This window comes from Ammospiza nelsoni, chromosome 13, assembly GCF_027579445.1.
Source record: "Ammospiza nelsoni isolate bAmmNel1 chromosome 13, bAmmNel1.pri, whole genome shotgun sequence".
NCBI classification, from domain to species: Eukaryota; Metazoa; Chordata; class Aves; order Passeriformes; family Passerellidae; genus Ammospiza; species Ammospiza nelsoni.
This window is the reverse complement of record NC_080645.1, coordinates 20,583,936-20,604,596: the sequence shown is the minus strand read 5'-3', so window position 1 is coordinate 20,604,596 and position 20,661 is coordinate 20,583,936. Positions and strand designations below refer to the sequence as shown.

General features: G+C 48.2%; 1 long non-coding RNA gene across 1 annotated transcript in view; it reads right to left on the bottom strand.

Annotated features, from left to right (window-relative positions):
• Positions 1-383: 383 nt before the first annotated feature.
• The window catches only part of LOC132079287 (uncharacterized), a 31,771-nt gene continuing 11,493 nt past the window's right edge, over positions 384-20,661 (bottom strand). The window contains exon 3 of the long non-coding RNA XR_009419380.1: positions 384-571. This is a non-coding gene — a long non-coding RNA (uncharacterized LOC132079287). The remainder of the gene's footprint in view (positions 572-20,661) is intronic.

Below are 20,661 nucleotides of genomic sequence, written 5' to 3'. Positions count from 1 at the left end.
GCCAGCAAAAGGAGGGATCCCGAGGTTTATCCCGACTCTTAGAGCCCGCTGACAGCCCAGGAGACAGCAGGAAATGCCTCATTTTCACACGTGTGAGGGCAACTCCCAGAAAAGCTGCAATCCCAGCAGCTCCATCAGCATCATCACCTTAACTCTGCCTTTTCCCTACCGACTCCAATTAGGCTGAATGTTCCCCGAGCAATAAAGAACAGGAAATTGGAATTTCAGGAGGATTTTCAGACACTCAGAATGCCCAGGTCACAAACTGCCTCTCCCCTGGTGGGAGCTGAATGTTGAGAGCTCCACTGAAGGGATTTTCCCCGTTCCCCTTGAACTCGGAGCGCTGAAATCCCGCGGGGCGCGCGGGAGGAATTTAATTTTATTTCACTTCACACAGAGGCATTAATGACATTCCCATCCCGAGGAGCCCCATCCAAACCTATATTCCAGCAGAGCCAGCTGTTTGCCTTGACAATGAGCTCACAGCAACCTCAACACTCATTTGCAGCAGCTGGAAATTTGGCAGGGCGGGAGGGGAACGTCTGAGTGGCGTGGACACCGTATGGATGCGCTGGAAGAGAGCAGGATGAGGGCAAAAGTCACCTCCAACCCCACAATTTGGGCAGCAATTTGGTGCCACACAACCCTGGTGATCCTAAAACCCTCTGCCACAATATCTAAGGAAGGGCACTCCTGGCTGGTCCATCTCTGTTCCCTCCCAGTGTCACCACCAGCCTTTGCTCTGGATCGCTCTGGAAAAGTTGAACCTCCACATGATTTGCACATTCCAGCCAAATGTAAAGAGATCAAAGTCCAGGCTCTTTTTATGACCTCACCTCCCCAGAACAGTGGAATGGTTTGGTTTGGAAGGGAACAAAGCTCAGCTCATTCCAACCCCCTGCCAGCAGCAGGGACACCTTCCACCATTCAATTCCTCACTTAAAGCACTGCAACTTACTAAAAAAAAAAATTGAGTTATCCTTTAAAAAAAAACCAAAAACTCCTCATGCACAAAGATGTCTGGCACCTGGGAAAATGTGTTTTCCAAGTGAATCCAGAGGAAAAGGTCAAATTCAAATCCAATCTGAAAGGATCTGTGAAAGTGATGGGACAAAGATTTACACTGAACACTGATTTATGTTACTCAGTGATTGATACATTAAATCATTTGGTACCCAGCACATTCCCATCATACAGGATTCCTAATAATCCTTGAGTTCAGAAATTCCCATTTTCCTTGCAAAGGTTCCCTCCAGATCCCAAAGGAGACATTTGGAGGCTTCATTCACCACACGATTAAACCAAAGCAGAGCACAAAGCACAGAGTAACTTATCTCCCTAATTCTCCCTGTTCCACACCAAAAATCCTTCCCAGAAAATCCATTTGTAGGGATTCTGGCCATAACAGGAGGAAGGGGAGAGATCCTGGGCTATCTTTAAGCATAATTTTGGGATATTTTGGGTATCATCACCCCAAAGGGAACGAGACCATCACAGCCCTCACAGCTGGGCTTGCACTGCAAACCCTTTTCCAGCACATCTGGCCAGATGTGCTCCCTCCCTGCTCCAAGCAGCAGGCACAGATGGAATTCTGCACTGGATGCAGATTTAGATAAATGTAATAAGAGCTGAAAATTCAGAGTGGCCAATTCCTGCCAGGCTTTGAGCCCCACCACATCCAGCCCTGCAGCCCAGCACCAACCTGGGCACTGCCCTGGCTTTTCCCCACACAATTTGTGGGAAAAATCCCATTCCTGCACCCAGAAATAGGTTCTGGGGATGCCATAAAACCAGTTGATTAAAACCACATAGATTAAAGAGCCACTTTTTCACGTGCTGGGCTCTTCCCATCTTGTCTGGGTTGTTACCCTTCAGGAATATTTGGAACTCAGCACAAATGGATCAGCTGGAAGAAGAGAGCAGCAGCTCCTCTCCCTGCTTTGGTTCCTTGCAAAATGCATTTTTTTTCCAGCTCAAAACTCCACATTTTTCTTTGGACACAGCTCCTAGGGATGAGCAGGGAGTTCAGGAGAGGGACCCACGCCCTGAAAATCTTTTATCGCCAACATTTCAGCTCCAGGCATTTTTTGGAGGTGAGAAAACCCCGCTGAACTTGGGAGCTTGGAAACTTCTCCCCCTCTCTAGGAATCCAGAAAAAAAGAGGTTTCCTGGGGAGCAGAATCCAGGCTGGGAGCCAAAGAGGCTGCACAGGTGTGGGATGGAGGTGTATGGAATATCAGCAGTGGTATTCCCAGGTTTATGGGGATGGGGGCTGTGCTGAGACCTCAGGGGTCCCCAAGAGTTTTGGGTGTGTGCTCCAGAGCTCTGGGTGTCCTGGAGGATGACCCAGCTCCATCTGAACCTGCCAGTCCTGATCCATGTGCTCCCAACCACACAGGGCTGAGCAGCACAAAGATTTCCCGGGGAAAAGGTGGAGCTGTGGCCATGCCAAGGATTTGGGAAAAGCACAAGGAAGTGCAGCACAATTTATCCAGGGAAAAAAAAAAAAAAAAAAAAAAAACAAAAACCAGCTCGTGTGTCCTGTGGGCAAATCCCACCGTGACCACAGTAGTGGAAATTGGAATTATTGGGGAAAAGGTCCTGTTACAAACCATGGAGGTCTGACAGGAGCAGACATTTTATGGCCTTGCTGTGGCTCAGAATTCCAGGTGGGAAGAGAGCTCAGGAAAGGCTGGAAGAAAGAGAGATTCTGCTGCAGCCCATAAAAAGCCCTATTTAATAGCACAGCTTCAGGGCCCTATGGAAAGAAATCAGATCCAACCCAGGATCCAACCATTCCTGGGGGAAATTTGCTCCAAAAGACAAAAATCTGAGCCTGCTCCAAATTTTGGGCAGCTCAGGCAAAAACCTGGATTATTCACTCAGTGGTGATGGGCAGAAAACACACTCAAATTCCCAACAAACAACACCCAGCTCCAGGTGAAGGGAAGACTGAAGGAATAATTGGAAGTTTTCTCAGAATTGATAACATTTTAACAGGAAGGTTTGTGGATGCCCTCAGGAGAAGCAAACTATTTTAAATGGAGAATATTCCATTGAAAAAAAATGGTTTAGCTCATCAAAATTAATTCAAAGTTGATGGGAGGAATTCGACCACTCCCATTCTTCACAGAATTATAGTCAAAATTTAATAATTTACATTTCTGACTCTAAAACAAAAACTGCCCCTTTCCCAGTAATCTTTTGGCTAGACACCACTCCACACCAGTTTCCTCAAGGGCACTGTTATTCCCTCCAGAGAGAATCATGGAATGCTTTTAGTTGGAAGGGACCTTCAGAATCATCCCATCCCATCCTACTCTTGGGACAATTTCCACTGTCCCAGGCTGCTCCAAGCCCATTCCAACCTGGCCTTGGACACTTCCAGGATTGGAGCAGCCACAGCTGCTCTGTTACTGAGGAGCCATTCCACCTTTTTTTGTTTTTTCCCCTAAGACATTGGCAGTTTCCAAGTAAGATAATTCCCTTTTCCATCTCTTTGCACCCCTCATTCCATGCCCAGCCAGCAGCGCGGAATATCTGGCTCCCAAGAACCCAGGATTCACCTGGGATCTTCCCACAAGGATTGTTTTGTGCTCAGAGGATGCATTCAGGGTTATTAAAACCCTAAATAGGATTTGGAAAGGGTCCTGTTTCCAATCAAAGATAGGGAATAGAGAGGATGCAATTGGAAAAGGATGGAGCTGAAGCCAGAGGGAAATAAAAGCTGGACAAGTGACAGTGAGGCTCTTTCAGGACTTTCCAAGCTGGTTTCATCCTTTGTCCATTCTGGAAAAGGACAAGGATTCCATGTAAAGAGAAAAAGAAGGAAAGAGAAAAGGAGAAGGGAAAGGTTTGCTCCTGTCAAGAGGGATTAAACTCCTGCAGGGTGGATGATGTCATTCCACCTCCTGCTTTCCATCAGCTGGACACATGGAGTGTGGATCAGCAGTGCCAGGGGAAAACCGAGAGCACCCCCAGATGGGTTAAAGAACAGGAAAAAAGCCAATTTCCAATTCCAAAGTGTTCCTTTGAACTTCCCTGTAAGGGTGGGGAGGCCCTGGGGTGGATTTCCAGGGAAGCTGTGGCTGCCCTGGATCCCTGGCAGTGCCCAAGGCCAGGCTGGACACTGGAGCAGCCTGGGACAGTCAGGGCTGGAACTGGATAAGCTTTAAGGTCCTTTTCCATCCAAACCATTCCATGACCTTTGTGCTTTCAGGTACCCCAACCCTTGTGGGATAAACCAGCAGATCCATCTTTTCCAGGGAAGGAATTGAAACAAAAAGAGCTGAGATCCACAGGTACCATCTACACAAACCCTCTGGGCTGCCTGAGGGCTCATCCCACAGAAGGACTTCTCCTGGAGCTGCATCCATGCTCTGGATTTGTTCCTGCCCTCCCCTTTTCCCTGCCCACAGCTGCTCTGGATGCTTTGGAGCCTGGAATCAGGTGCTAAATCCCTGTGGGAATCCACCACATGGAATTTCCTGGTGGTTTGATCCCCTGGAGCCTGGGTCAGGAATATCCATCCTCCAATTAATTAATCTGAGGAGTCAGGAGCATTCAAATGCCCTCTCCCAAGGCAGGGACCACCTCAGGGCAGGATCCCTGTGGAAGGTGACTCAGCAGAGCAGGAATTTGGGGTTTTTCCAGGCTTTGGGAGCTGGGAATGGCATTTGGAACCAACGGTCCAACCCCAACCCACATCAGTAAATCCAGGGATGTTTGGCAGGTGCCCAGGCCAGGAAAGGGCCACCAACACTGGGATCCCTTCCCAGCCATTTCCAGGAGCTGCAGGATCACCTGAGGGAATTTCTCCATGAACCAGCTTGGAGGGGACACCTCCAGAAGCCCCTCAGGCATCTGCCACCCCCTCTCCCTGCCATGCTCCAAGTGAGCTCCATGGAGCCACAACTGGGGCTGGATGCAGCTGCTGAGCACATCTGGGAGCCCAAGCAGCAGGAAAACAGCTGCAAGCAGCTGGATCAGGATAAAAATGCCACCCTGGAGCACTCCACGGGGCTGGATGTGCAGAATGCAAATAAAACCCCAAATCATTCTGTTTGCTGCAATTCCCAGACAAAACACGGCTGATCCTGGCAAACCCAAGGCAGAGGCTGTTCCTTCCCAAGCAAACACAACCAGAGACAGTTCAGCTCCATGTTGGCTTTTCCCAATCAAATCAGGGTGGTTTTGCCCAGAGGAGCTAACAGAAATTCCAGCAAACCTCAAAGAACAGGAGAAATCTCCTGCATCCCCAAATATGCAGCAGTGGAGGGGGGCTGCAGAGATGCCAACTGGCAGCAAGCAGGGAGGGAACAGAATATTCCTAAGAAACCTCCTCATTTCCCCCATTCAAAGGAGCCAGGAGGAGGGGGGAGCTCAAACCCTTGCCCTAAATCAGGGTGAGAGGGAAAGAAAACTCTGGGATTCCAGAAGGAGAATTTTTACTGCGACCACACAGTAAAAAGGAAAATAAAAATAGTAACAGGGAAAGCAAACTTCTGTTCCTTCACCTTTTCCTTATTTTAACCATTTGCTCAGGAATATCCATACAAAATTCACCAAATCTGAAGTTTATATCAATTATATCCATCCCTAAGGAACCCCCGATTCCCATTCCCCTCCACCCATCCAAGCACAGCCACAAGGCTCTGAAATTCCCCAAGAATCAAACATTTGCTGTCAGGAACACTGAGATTGGAATTTACAAACATCACTCCGGAGCCTTGCCACAAGGATGGGTCCTTCCTGCAGCTGCAGGTTAAAAAAAAAAAAAACCTCCTGGAAAATTGTGGGGTTGGATACTCTGATCCCAAATCTGAGATTCTGCCTCCTCCTCTCTCTCCTTCACCTCATTTGCTCTTTCCTCTGGTTCTTGTTCTGCCTGGGCACCACACTGGGAGTGACAGATCCCAGCTCCAGCCTCCAGGCACTTCCTTGAGAGCACTAAATGACTTTTAATAACACAGAGCTCGTCCAAGAGCCTCCAGAGGCAGCTTCTCCCCTCCATCTCCTGAGAAGTTTTCCTTCTCCATCTCCCAAGCCCTTTCCCCTACAGTACCCAACTGGTGCAGCCCTGGAGTAACCTGGAAGCCTCACACCAACATGCAGAGCTCAAGATAAAAGAGTTTCTTCCTAAGCTTCCAATGTTCACATGAAAATCCCTTTTTAGCTAAAAAACCTTTGAGCTTGGTCTTAGCTCCTGAGGGATTGAGATACATGGAAAAGCTGGAGGAAGTTGGACAAGGCTGCACCAGGAGCAGATGAAAACCAGAACCAGCTCCCAAAGAGCTGGGAATTAAATGGACTTTCCAATCCCCCTGCACTCCACATATTTGCATCTTGTTTTGCTCCTCTCTTTAATTCTGTGCACTCCCTTGAGTTGGAGTTCAGCTCCTCTCTGACAAAATCAGGTACAACACCAGTTCTCTTCCCACTTTTTTTAAACCTTTTCCTGCCAGATTCCAACAGCTATTGGGGTAGTTCTGACCATGACCAAATCCTGATTTCTGCACCTGTGAGAATGGGGAAATACATGGGGAATTATCCCTCTTTATCCTACACCTGCTCACATGCCACAGAACTTTTCCATCAGGAATTCACAGGGCATGTGCACAAGCCTGGTGTTCCTGAATAATCTCATGGATTTCACAGAGCAGAATCAGCTCCTGGGAATTCCTGGCTGCAGGGAATTCAGCTGGACACAGGGACCTTGCTCCGACACGAGATCCTCTGCGAGCCCGGCGCTCCTGCGCAAGCCCATCTTCCCTCTCTCCTGCTGCTTGGACCACCTTTCCTGTCCCAGCAGCAGCATTCCCTCACACCACAGGACACCAGGAACAGCCTGCAAAGGTCAGTGCCATCATTTGATGTTCTCAGAACGTCTGGATTCCTTCCGGATTTCCCTTGTTCCAACAAAAAAAAGAACGGATGGAATGAAGGAAGGGGGACAGCCGGCCCCAACTCCAGGTGCAGCCTACCCCAAATCCTTCCCAGCCAGCTGAGCTCCCCTTTGGGCATCTGCTGAAATCCCCAAAAAGCTCAGGAGCCATCAGGTGGTCACGAGACGCGGAGCTGCTGTCAGGAAATTTCTCCACCGTGGTTTGAGGTTCTGCCTTCCAGCCTTATTTTCCTCAAGCTCCCTTTTCTTCCCTTGAAAATAATCCCTTCACTCGGATTCTTGTGGTGCAAAGCTTCCAGTAAGTTCCAGCCTGGAATCCAGGCAGGGGGATGGATTATCTGCCTGCAGTAGGACACCTCACTCCAAGCAGTCTAATAACATAAAAATGATATATTTGAAGTGCTGCTCCCTCAATAATACCTTTAAATGGACTCTATTTATTTGAGCATTATAAATAAAAGTGCTGGCACATGTGGAAGTTTCTCTTGGAAAAGGGGAACAATGAACTCTCCAGCTCCTTCAGCCTCTCGGAGCTCTGGTTGCCAACCTCGGAACTGCAATTCTCCAAGTGACTTTAATAAGCAAAATATTCCATTTTCCATGTATTGCTGCTCTTCAGAATGGATCCAGTTCTGGGGAGTGACGAGGAAAAGCTGTGGATTTCTGCAGAGCAAAACCAAAACTCATCCAAAGCTCATCAGAACCCATTCCAGGGGCTGTGGCCATCACTGGGACATTGGCTTCATCCTTGTCCAGGAAAAGAGGACCAGCTCCATGCCCATCTCCAGCAGCTTCCAGGTGCCTCCTGCTGCTGAAGCTTTGGTCCCTCTTACACTGTGCAAGAAGCCAAAAGATTATTCCAAGCTCCAAGTCCCCCAGAGTCTGGAAAACTGCAAATCCAGACACAAACCTTGGTACTTTGAGATCATCTTTTCATGGGAGAAATTTGAGTAGCCCTAAAAAGATCCTTATCGGTGGCATTTTCCAGAGCTCCAAGAACGCTTTCTCCACTTTTTTGGTTTTAATAATTCCAGCATCAACTGGAAGCTCTGGGGGATTTTTCCACATGTTCTGACACATTGCCTCCATCCTGTTGGATATTCCTGGAGGGATGGATCATATGGTGCTGACAGTTCCGAGCACCTCACTCTGCAGGAAAGAAGAGCTAAAAGCCTTCCCCTGGATAAGAAAACAGACAGGGAATCTGATGAGCTGGAGCTGCTCCGAGGGGGAAATGAGGCAGCACCAGTGGGCACAGAGGGCTGGGAACACAAAAACCTGTTTAAACCACAATCCCAAAACTCCTGGAAGCAGGTTGGCCCTCTGGATAAGCGGTTGTGCTGCTTCCAATGACTTCATCCCGAAGAAGGGTGGCCATTGGGCTTGGGGAACTGGATCCTCTCCAATATTCCCTGGCTCAATCCCCTCCCCAAGCCCCATTATCTCCAGTCGTGCTCGGAGCTCATCCCACCGCTGCGGAGATTCCCCAGGCACCGCCTTCCATCCGACTGGGTTTTTCCTTTGCCAGAAAAACACTGCACAGCCTTGACCTCCCCGTTCTGGCATCGGCGCTTCCCGTGGAACGCGCGGCTGCTTTCGCGTCCAGCTGGGATGGCTGAGGGTGTTTGTGCTGTAACTGCGGCCCAGCTGCGGGGCCCGACGGCAACCAGGCATGGAGCGGCCCCGCAGCGAGCGCCCCGGTGCTCCCCAGCTTGGGGGTGGCCAGCAGAGCAGCCGAGGGCTGGGTGTGGAGCTCCACCAAGGGCTCCCCACCCCATCCACTTCTCCTTTCCCCGAGGATGCCGCGCTGTTCCAGGAGGGTGTGGTGGTGTTACACCATGGAATGGGGCTCTGTGAAACATGGGAGAGCTGCGCTCGCCCTCGCAGAGCTTGGGGCCAGGGAAAGGTGCCCTGGGATGGAGCTCCTCCAATGTGTGTCCTCCAACATCACTCCAAAACTTTGTCCAGGTGGGTCTGCCCACACCACACCTTCCAATGCTTTCTCCAGGCTCCCAAAAGGCCCAATATCAGCTGGATCCCAAGGTCCTGGATGTTGAGACCGCACAGAGCACACCCAGCCCTGAAGGAATCATGGAATGGTATGGGAAGGGACAATAAAGTTCATCCCATTCCACCCCTGCCATGGCAGGGACACCTTCCACTATCCCAGGGTGCTTCAAACCCTGTCCAACCCAGCCTTGGACACACCCAGGGATAGACCAGCCATACTTTCTTTGGGAACCTCTACCAGAGCTTCCCCATCCTCACAAGAGAGGATTTCTCCCAAAAATCCCAAGTGTTCCATTTCACTTCATATCCCAACTATGTGCTTGCACTCATTAAGAATTGAGTACACCCTTTTAATTAAGACTGGAATTAATTTAGCACACCCCCAGAATATCCCAAATCCATCCTGCAACACTTCGTTCTGAAAATACATTTCAACTCAAGGAGTTTCTCCTCATTTTTAGGCCTTTTTTCCCCCCCACAGCCACAGGGAGCACAGCAGATTATTCCGCTTCCCACTGAGGGCAAGCTACAGCTGCTCCATCTGAGCCAGCCCTCCCTGCAAATACATCCTGATCCTATCAATCCTCGCTCAACTTCTGGAATGGCTCTTGTTTATAAAGGCAAGACCTACAGCAGGACACTCAAAATATTTCATATCAGGCTACGCTACAGTGCCTTCCTGACTGGCACGTTCAGAACGCCTTGGAATTGATCCGGCCGGGATCAGAGCCTCCAAACCCTCGCTTGGTGATGGGAATTCATGTGTAAAGCCAGTAGTGATAAGAGAAGGAAGTCAGCATGGTGAAAAGATGAGAGCCTCATGAAAGCCACTGGCATTGTCCAGACACAAGAAAACCTCCCAGTGGGAGCCACATCCTGTTGCAGAACCAGCTGGATTTAACACTTCCCTGCAATCTCCTTGCACAAGCCCTGAGTTTTCCAGCAGGACACCCACTAATGCCAAAGCTTAACCCAAAGTGGCCTGGAAAAAACCCAACCATCACCAAATTATGCTCTTCATTCTTCCCCAAGGGCAGAACTGGATACACTTGGATTGAGCAAACACCTTTCCAGACAAAAATGCAAGGAAATTCCTCATCCTCATCTTTGCAGGGATCCTGAGGAATTTTAAGAGCCAAACTTGTGCCAACCCTGTCAAACAGTGCCAAAGTGACAGAGCAAATCTTGGATTATTCAGGTTCACCTCTGAGTTTTCCAGAGGATTTTCCAGCCATTCTCATTTCCTGGGTGCCAAGAATAAAAGAGGAACAGCTCCCACCGCGAGTAAGGGGGACATCCCAACCAAGCCCTCACCTCAGTCCACAGCTGCTCCTGTAATTCAAACAACTCTTGCCTCCAAATTCCCCCAGAATTGCAATTCCAGGTCAGACTCAGAGGACAAAACATTGCTCAACCTCACAAAGCACAATGTTAATCCTTGAGGCAAAACCCAGCCTTGGTTTATCTCAGCTCTGCATAAACCAAAACTTCAGCAGAAAAATCATCAAGTGTTGAATTAACAGAGATGCAGGACCAACTTCACACACTCCAATTTTTTCTTACTGGGAATCTTGGGTGCTGTGAAAGGCTCAAAGTTAAATGTGAGGGAACTGGAGAGAGTTGACTCAGCACATCTCCTTTGGAATGGGACCAGTGGGTGTCAGGAACTGTCCAGAATGGGGAGCAGAAAGGTTCTCAGGAAGATTCATTCTTTTCTCTTTAGAGCAGAAAAGTGCCTGAGGTCAGGGTTGGAAGATTCCTGGTAGGGGCCCTGGCTCCTGATGGAAACAGGGAAGGCAGAAACAAACTGTGCTAAACCTGATTACAAAAGCGAGGGGAAAAAAGGCACAAACTGGGCTAAACCTGATGACAAAAGTGAGGTAAATAAAAAACAACTGAGGAACCATAATTTGACAGTGACGTTACAGGGAAACATAAAAATAATCCCAGTAGTGATGTCTGAGAGCCAAATTTGATGAAGTTATGAACAATGCAACAGGTTGGAAGCTCTGCCTTCACCAGGGACCAGCCCCAGACTTTGAGGGGAGATGAAGCCCCCCCAGAATCTGCCTCAGGTTGAGGAGCAGCACCTCAGGGACGTGTCCCTGGCTTGGCAGAGCAGCACGATAAGGAAAGCTGCGCTCACGTGCAGAGCTCTGAGCGACCTCAGACTTGGCTAAACCTCATCCCCTAAACACACTCCAGACCTGGATGGCTCAAAGGGACCCAGCCTCGCCTGAAAGCTCCAGACCTCCAGGAAATCAATGGAAAATTTTATAGCTCACATGCAAGCAGGGTCAAGGGCAGAGCGTGCACGGAGCCTGTCGAGATGTACGTTCAGGAAAACAAATGTGTGCATTCAGCTGGGAAGGGGCTGGCTCATCCCTGGGGGAACCATCTCCTCCACCCCATCCCACAGCAGGGAGGGAGTTGGGGGGATTGTTATCATCCACGTGTGGGCCAGGAAAACCCAAGTCATCCCTTTGCCCTTTCCAACACCTTTCCAGCCACGCTGGAGGCGAAGCCATGCGTGAATCCCTCCGTCCCTCCTCGCAGGGAAGGGGAGAGGAGAGGCTGAGGGACTCAGGAATGTGCAGCCTGTTCTGCCATCTGCTCCTGGCATGGACCCTCTGCATCCCAGCCATCACACGGGGCTTGTGGAAAAGGCACAGCCCAGTGCCAATTCTCCCTGGTTGGAGCTTCTCAGGACTATATTTAGGATTTTTGGGAAGGAGCGGGGTGTTATTGGTTGTTACCAGGACAAAAACATGTGATTCAATCGGCAACAGCTCAGTTCCACCGGGCCACGGCATCATGTGAGTCCTGGTAACAGCCACATCTGCCAACTTCCCAAGACTTCTGGAGTATTATTTTTCCTATTTATTGCTCACTACTCAACATGTAGAACAAAGACAGGGACTTGCTGCACACTGCAATCTGGACCCACTGTGTCCCATCCAGATCAGAGCAAAACAGCTTGGGATTGGGAAATACACAGCGTGATTTAACCCATAAATCCAGGATTTCACTGGCACAGCTGCTCTTCTGGAACATCACGCCAGACATCAATGAGGAAAGGCTTTGCTGGCACTGCGAGAGCCCATCATGTGGCTCAGCTAATTAAAAACTGACCTCGGCCATCATCATTAAATGTTGTAATCACAAGCCTGCAAGTGATTAGATGGAGAAACAACACCCCCCCTTCCTTGTTCCCAGGGATCAGCAGCTGACTAAGCCCAACTCAAGGCCCTCAATCCTTTTTATAAACAGCAGAGCTCAGCTGTTGTCAGGGATGAGGACACCCAGGAATTTTGACCAGCCAGCATTTCCCTCTTGCTCCACAACCAGATTTTTGCCAGACATGGAACAGTCAGCGCTGACTCCAACCCCTCTTCTTCCCCATCCCACCAAGGAGGGGATGGCAGCCAGGGAACTCGGCCTAACCCATCTCAGGCACTGCTAAAAAGGTGATTTAGGTGGACACGATACCATCAGCTACCAGAGGATGAATTCCAGCCCTGGCACTCAATCCTTGACAGGTACATGAAGACACAGAAATTGATTTTCAATTCTCTGGGAACTTTGCACTCCCTCTTAGGTTAATCTGGGGATGTTGTACGCTCAGCAGAATTGGAAAAGTTAATTAAGGGCAGATGAAAGATGATGGAAGCAGAGAATGGATAAGAGGGGGTGGATAAGAGGCAGGATGCTCCTTAGAGGATGGAGAGGGGAGGTTGTATTGGGAGCCCTCAGGGTTCTCCATCCCCAAAAGCCCCAAATCCCTGGATCACAGAAAGAATTACAAAGGCAATTTTCCTGAAATGATCTGGATGTACTGGAGGTACTACCACATCTCCTGGACAGGACCCTCACCTGTGCACCACCAGCACCTGTGCCAGCACATGGAGAGGAAGGAACTCCCCCAAATTATGACAGCAAACAAAAAACCCAAATCATTTTTGGTCTGTTATAAACCCCTGTGTTCACCTCATGTCATTGGAATCCTTAATGTTGGAAAAGACCTCTCAGAACATCAAATCCAACCATTAACCCAGCAGCACTATGTTCACCACTAAAACATTCCCATTCTCGGTGTTCTTTAGTTGGGATTTTTGTTGGGGATTTTTGCAGTTGTTTGGTGTTTTAGTTTTGGAGTTCTTGGGTTTTGTAACTTCATTCAGCTCTTATCTTAGTGTCAAGCTGTGGAACTCATGGTCCCAGCTTGATTCTGCAACACCCCCAACATCTGACAACCCAGTGTGAAGATTTTCCCGTTCAAGCACCTCTTTTGTTGTGTGTTCTCAGAAACAACCTTCAAATCATCGCATCTCCTTCCTTTACATTCCTTCCAACCATTCTAAAAATCCACTGTGGGCAAAACACCTCCAGAACACTCAACTGCTCCCCCTTTTCATTGCTCCCACCTCTGAATTTCTGATTTTTCTGCCTCCTTGGTGGGAGGAATTTACTCGAATGAGAGGCAGCACTTGAGGCACAGGCATTGAGCCTATTTATATAATACAAGATATTTTCCATGTGTTTTGTCGGGCTCTTCACACTTCTGTTTGCTTTTTTTCCACCACTGCTGTGTGTGGTGCCAAAGGCTACATTGAGCAACCACTGAGGGCTTTAAGCACTTCTTCTCTATTAATATAATAAACTCAGAACAGGAAAAAAATTGGACAAGCAGCTCCTTGGCATCTGGCAGGGAAGAATTCAGCTCCCAGCAGCTTCTCCCAGCTTCCAGTGCCACGTTCCTGGCGACAAGAAGCCAACACCAAAACCAGGTGGCCAAAGGGCTACTGGATCTGCTGGTGGGTGAAGCAGGGCCATGAGGGAAGCACCATAAAATAGCCTGGAGTGTATTTATCCAGGATTTTCTGCATGTAGGAAGGGTTTAAACACCATGGGAAGGGTGTGCACTGGGCTGGGCCCAGCACAGGCCCCACAAGGGGACCCAAGGCCCCAAAAGGGGACCCCAGACCCCACACAGGCCCCAAAATGTGACACTTTTCCAATCCTTCCAACACCCAGAGGCCAAATGGATGCTCAGAACCAAGCCAGCTCCAAAGACGAGTTCTTCTGGAGAATATTTCTCCAGGCTGCAGCCCAGGATGCTGCTCCACAGGGTTAGGCCTGTGCCTAGGCTTAGGAATGTGCTGAGCTCTCCTGCTGAACCCGGTCCTCTCGGACCCACCTTGGGTCACAAGCAGAAAATCAGGGATTTGGGATGAGCCAGGATCAACCTCCCAGCTGTGCTGGGCTTTTATCATCATCTCCCACCCCCAAACTCCCTCACGCGCGGGGTCACACAAGAACCACATGGACCCATCCAGCAGGATTCCCTCAGGAGATCCAACGTGCAAAACTGATTTTCTTAAGCACTTTGGAAGCTCTGGAAGCATTTTTCATTCCCATTTTATTTCCAGGTCACTGGATATTCTGAGTGGGAAGGGATCAAGTCCAACTCTTAAGTGAGGCCCATCCAGGCATTGAACCACGACCTCGGTGTCATCAGCACCACACAATGACCAACAGAGCTGATCTCACTGAAGAATTCCAAGCTTATCCCTTGATTATTCCAAGATTCCCTAGTGTTCAGTGCTCCACATCACTTACAGACCCAAAGAGCATCACAGGCAACCTTGAACTTGGCATTACCTGAGACTCAGCCCATCAAGAGACACACAAACCAAGATTTATCTGTCCTTTTCACACTCCCTCAGCCTCTAACACCACCAAATATCGTGGTTCAACAACATTCCACTAAGCTTTTCCCTCCAAAGCCAGAATTATTACAAACTCCACAGCAACAACCCAGTCCATGCTCTCTGGGAAACTTCCAGAAGATCCTGGAATGGTTTGGGTTGGAAAGGACCTTAAATCTCCCCTCATCCCAACCCCTGCTGAGGCTGAGCTTCCACAGACCAGGCTGGTCAAAACCATGGAAATAAATGTCATTGGGAGCTGCTGATCCACACAGGAATCATTTATTTGGGGAAAATCCAACCAACAAACATCCATCCCTCCAACAACCAGGTTGTGAACAAGAATTTATAAATTTATCACAAATCCCTGTGAAACTCTGGACAAATTTAGGCCCTGGAGGCTCCTATTAATCAGCACTAAACCCTCTTCCTATTAAAGGGGGGAAATCCTCCATTCCAGGCTGCTTCCAGTTGTTCCTGGCACAAGGCAGCATTTCTTATTTTTAAGACCCCACCCAATGTTTTTGATTTTTTTATAAGTAAATTATGGACCTACACAAGGTTAAAAGGAAACACCCCAGGATCCATAGGGACCAAAAAGCAGGGAAGAGGCCTCCAGACTGGCATTTTCTCTGGATAAGGTGATCTCGTGTTCTTCCAGCTCTGATACACAAAACAAGCGTGTGGAGAGACTTATCTCTGGAAAAAAATAACTTTGCTTTCTGATAACATCAAAAAAGCTCCCAGAATGGGGAAAAATTGAGGAAAAAACCGAAATACTGTAAAAACCTGGAAAATAATTAATAGATTTTTCTGTGCTTTCATAATAACATTCACTTGGGTAACCATAAAAAGCGATTATTATGGTAATAAAAGGATGAATAATTTATTATGAATCCCAGACAAACTGTTCCCTTCCAGAATTCTAAGAAGACTCCATGCATATGAAAATCATCTCTTAAATGTCTGTGTTTGCTGTAGCCATGGGGCCAGAAAGGTCTTCCATGGGTTTATAGGATTGATTTTCATTTCCAAAACTCTTCTTAGGAGTTAAAATGGGAATATAAACCTGATCACATTGGAACCTCAATGTGCAAGTTGTAACTTGTGTTCCCATTTACTCAGCTCAGGGATCAGTTTTGTCTGTTGCATTTCCAGACACAAATTTGGGAAAGGGGATCCATATGCAATTCCCTCAAACTGGCATTTCCTCAACACACAGAACTTGATATCCAAAATACTGCTCATAACTTTTGTTTGCAGCAGCATCCAGAACTGAAAGGGCTTTTTGTGTGGACTGACCCTCCCAGAGACTGTAAACTGTCAGAAACAGGGAAGACAACCAAATAAATCCAAATAATAAATCTGAAATCCAAGAGGGGAACTTTTCACCACCCAGAGCTGAAAACACTGCGAACAGACCTCAGTGTTAATGAAAAAATTCCCAACAAAGCACAAACCCACAGATTACTGTGATTTTCACCAGAGTGGGGCTGGATGGGATATTGGGAAGGAAAACTTCCCTGGGAGGGTGGGGAGAGGCTGGGATGGAATTCCAAGAGAAGCTGTGGCTGCCCCATCCCTGGCGGTGTCCCAGGCCAGGTTGGACAAGACTGGGACAGCAGAAGGTAGAACTGGATGAGTTTAAGATCCCTTCCACCCCAAACCCTTCCATGATTCCATGGATAACCCAGCAGTTCCCAGCTTAGGGAACCAAATCCATCCCCTCTCCACACCTGCACCAGGCAGGAGGCTCCACAGAAGCCCTGAATTCCAACAGCAAGGAGCAGAGAGCAGAACTGCAGCTCCTTCCAAAGCAAACAGCCATAATTCAGGATTTGAGACTTCCCAAAGCACCGATTGAAAAGAGCAGGAGCTCTTTCCTAATAAAGCCCAACTGCCTGGTCTGGGTTTCCCAGCTGCTCCAAGTGCACACAATCTGGAATTAAACTCAGCTAATCTAAACCATGAACATGAACCATCCCTTGGTTAGATCTGCAACCCTCTGCTTCCAGCCCCAGCTCGTTTTCCCCGAGTTCAAGAGCAACAAATAAACCTCCAGAAAAAAAGAGGAATTGTGGCAGTGTCTCGTGCAGCCTGCTATTAAATAAGTCCTCACACAAACCATAATAAAATTCAATTTACTGGACTTTGTAAAACGTGATTCCCCACCTTGATAATTAAAAAGATACTGTAATAAAAGTCTTTAGTCCTCATGTGCTGCACATTTGTTCCCATCTGATTTTTATCCGAGCAGGGGGATTAAAAGAACATGGAATTGCTGGTGCAGCCTTTGCATGCAGGCACAATGTCAGGGAGATAATTCTGGTGTCACAAGAAATTCAGGCAAGAAATTCAGAGCTCTGAGGCCCCAGCAGCCCAGCATGGACCACCACAGCCCAGTCCTGCACCCTGCGGCATCAGCTGGGCTTCCCTGAACAGAGTATCCCAAATTTTGGCACCTCCCTTGGTCAGGACAGTGGGATTAGTGCTGCCTCTCCACTCTGGAGTCAGCACCAAGCTCAGAGCAAATTTGGAATTCATTAACAAGAGAAGCAGGGGTGCAGCACCAGCCCTTCCCATCCAGGTTTGCCAATGCTCAGGATTCTCCTACCTGGTTTCCAAGAGAAAAATGGGAAACTGATTGACTCAAACTGAGAAATCTGCACACTAAATCATTTTCCCTGACTTGAACAGGACCAGAAGGACAATCCTCTCCCAGGTTAAATCCCACACTCTACCTGAGCAGCTTCTTGTTTTCTCAGCAGCATCTTGGAGCACAGCACCAGCATTCCCAGGGATTTTTCCTGGTTTATTTGCCCCTTTTGACCCAGATTCTCCAAACCAGCTGGGGCTCCAGCCCCACTCACAACCACTCTCTGGGAAAACCCTGCAGATTCCCCAGAGCTGGTTTGATCCAGCTCCTCTGCAAGGCCAGAGCTTCCACAGGTTGGTTTGGGTTGGAGGGACCCAGCCCTTGGAATGGGAATTTCCATTGTTCCACTTGGCAAAAATCAAGAAATGTTTGTTTCCCCCAGCACGCTGGGGCTGTGAGCAGAGGAGGCTCCATGAGGGTCACTCTGGAATCTCCATCCTCACAGCCAGGAACTGAGCAGGAAAAGTGCTGGAAGCAAAACAGGATCAACCACAGGGAAACGCCACCAAGGACAACCCAGATCCCACAGAAATTTGGGATCATTTGGGTAGGAAGGGACACTAAAGGTCATCCAGGCCAACCCTTCACAGCAAGATCATAAAGATGTCAGGCAGTGCTCCAAGCTCATCCACATGGACACCATCTCTGGTTGAGGCAATTCCAGCTCCTGACTTCCCTTGGCTGATCCAAACACGGGATCTCAGCCCTTGGAGTGAGCACAAAATAGAAATCCTCCATCCAAACACATCCCCTTCCTAAAAACCAGGGAAACACACCCAACATGAGCAGGGCCCACACTGGCTGTTTATTGAACATGCACTCTGCACTTCAGGACAGGCTCCATCCATCCTGCATGAAAACACCCCCAAATCACAGGGAAAATCAGGCAAAAATCACTCTCCTGAAGCAGGAGGAGGCACAGGCAAAGCAGCATTACAAAGCCCACAAAAAACCTACGTTTTACCAGAGGAATTATTTTTAAATCTGCTCAGAAAACACACCCTCAAATCAAGTTAATTCCCAGCACAGGTTCTGCTACAATCCCAAAGAATATTAATTTGTAGGTCCATTTACTGTGGGAGCAGCCTAAAAGCACTGAAGCATTTTTATTTCACATATGGGCCTGGAATGAAGCTGATTTCTCCATATTTACCCAGACATGAAATAACATCTGTCCATGGAGCAGACAAAGCTCCAGGCTGGATAACTTCACCCGGATAAATCCCAAACTTAGATCATGCAAGGAGTAGCCAAGAGTAAAACATGAGAATAAATGAGAATGAACCATGAGGAGCAGCACTGCCGCAGGTTGCAGGGCTGGAATGGCTGATCCTGGAGCTCCTTTCCAGCCTCAATGATTCCATGAGATCAGGAATGGGATTCATCATCCCCAGACAGGGAAATGATGGAGAAAATGGGCTGGACTGGGAGGCTGTGCCCAAAGAGCAGCACAGGAGAGAGGACACAGGTTTGGAATCTGCAAAATCTCTGGCAAAAGAAGGATTTGAACCTCACTGAGCACTTCAAACAGTCCCACTGCAGAGACAAACAATGATGGGAAAAGCCAAACCAAAACCACCCAGAAATGCAAATAGTCATGGTGGGTTTTCTCTTTTGGGATCATTCTGAAATTGGAATCTACACCTTAAACCTGAGCTCAGCTGCTGCCAGACAGAGCAACCTCTGCCAGCTTCAACATCAAAATAAAATAAAATAGAGCTGTTAGGCCTTTGCATCACACTGCAACATTTTTCCCTATTAGAATTAAAAAAAAAAAAATCAGTTTATTGAACTATAAATTATATTAAAAAATATCATTCATTAACATAACTTAAAATCTGTCACAAAAAATCTTTAGAGCCATTGTGCCACAGAGAGGAAAAAATACAAATAACAACCTGTGCACACAGGTCAGGCTGAATTCCTTCTGCACACTCCAGAATCCAGGAGGAGTTAGGGAGGGAGTGCAGCTCGCAGCCCTGTCAGCACACGAGAGGGCACTGTTCTGTAGGCTCAGCTCAAAGCCATCCCCTGCTCCTGAAATCCATCCCTGGGCTCAGGGAGCTGCTCTGGACAGTCCCACCTGGAGCCAGAGGGAATGGAATCAGCATCCTCAGCTCCTGCCAGCCCATCCTTCCCCTCCCTGCCCAGCAGCAGCAATATTGGGGCAGGGAATGATGATAATCAAAGCACTTTTCTTGCCCCAGTTACCAAAGGTCTCATTTTTCAGCATTATGAGACAGGAGCTGACTCAGGACAAGGCTTTTGTTTTATTTTGTTTTTTCTGGGGGCATCAATCAGGTGTGATGGAGATTCGGGGTCTAAAAACCTTCAGGAGACTCCCAGGTCCAATCCAGGAGGGGAAAGTGATTTGAATTCAGCCCAATATTTAAGGTTTAAATGATCAATAAACTCAGCATTACAAGAGAGGAGCCCATTCAGGACAAGTTTTGGTGGTTTTTTTTTTTTTTTTTTTGTTTTTTTGGGGGGGTTTTTTTTGGTTTTTTTTTTTTTTTTTTTTTTGCTGGTGGCACCTGCATTGGATAAATGAGGTGTGATGGAGATTTCACATGGCATAAAAAACCTCCAGGAGACCCCCACATCCAACCCAAGAGGGAGAATTCAGATTTAGCCCAGTATTTAATGTTTAAACAAATGAACCCAAAAACTTGGATTAAATTCACTGGGAAGTAACAGGTTGGAAATTCAAGTGATGCTCCAGGGCCTCCAATCTATGATTCCAAGAGGTGCCAGCACCTCAGGATGCAGCAGGAGAAGAGTTTTGGCCAAAAAAGCAAATTAACCAACAGGTGTAAGAGAGCTCCAAGTCCCACAGAGCTGAAGCTGCCCCAGACTAAACCCTGTTGAAATCTGCTCCTTTCAGTAATTCCAGATTGACCTCATGCCACCACAACTGCCACATCTGTCACCTGCAGTTCTGCCACCTCCTCTGCCCTCTGAGCCCACAGTCCTGGTGCTCCCCACATCCTGCCTGCTCCTCCAGCAGCACATAAATAATGAAATTATTTCAGACACACTCAGCCCCACTCTCAGCTCCTGTGCTTCTCCTGCAGCACGTGTTGACAGATGCCACATTCCTGCTGCTGCAGGGCTCCTGGGGAAGCACGGGCAGACAGGAACAGGAGGGAGGCAGGAAATTGCTCTGTTTGGGATAAAAAGAAACGTCTGCACAGCTCCTGTGGGGACAGCCATGCTCCCACTGAGGCACAGGGAGCTGGGCCCCCAGATTCCATTTCCTGCCCCCCAGAGCAGCTGATTTCCCTCCCATTCCCACGAAAGCTTTTCAAATCTTGGAGATAAGTGACAAAAAAATTGATCAGTCCAATCATCCTGGCTGCTTTTTGCAGGGCTTTTTTCCTCTT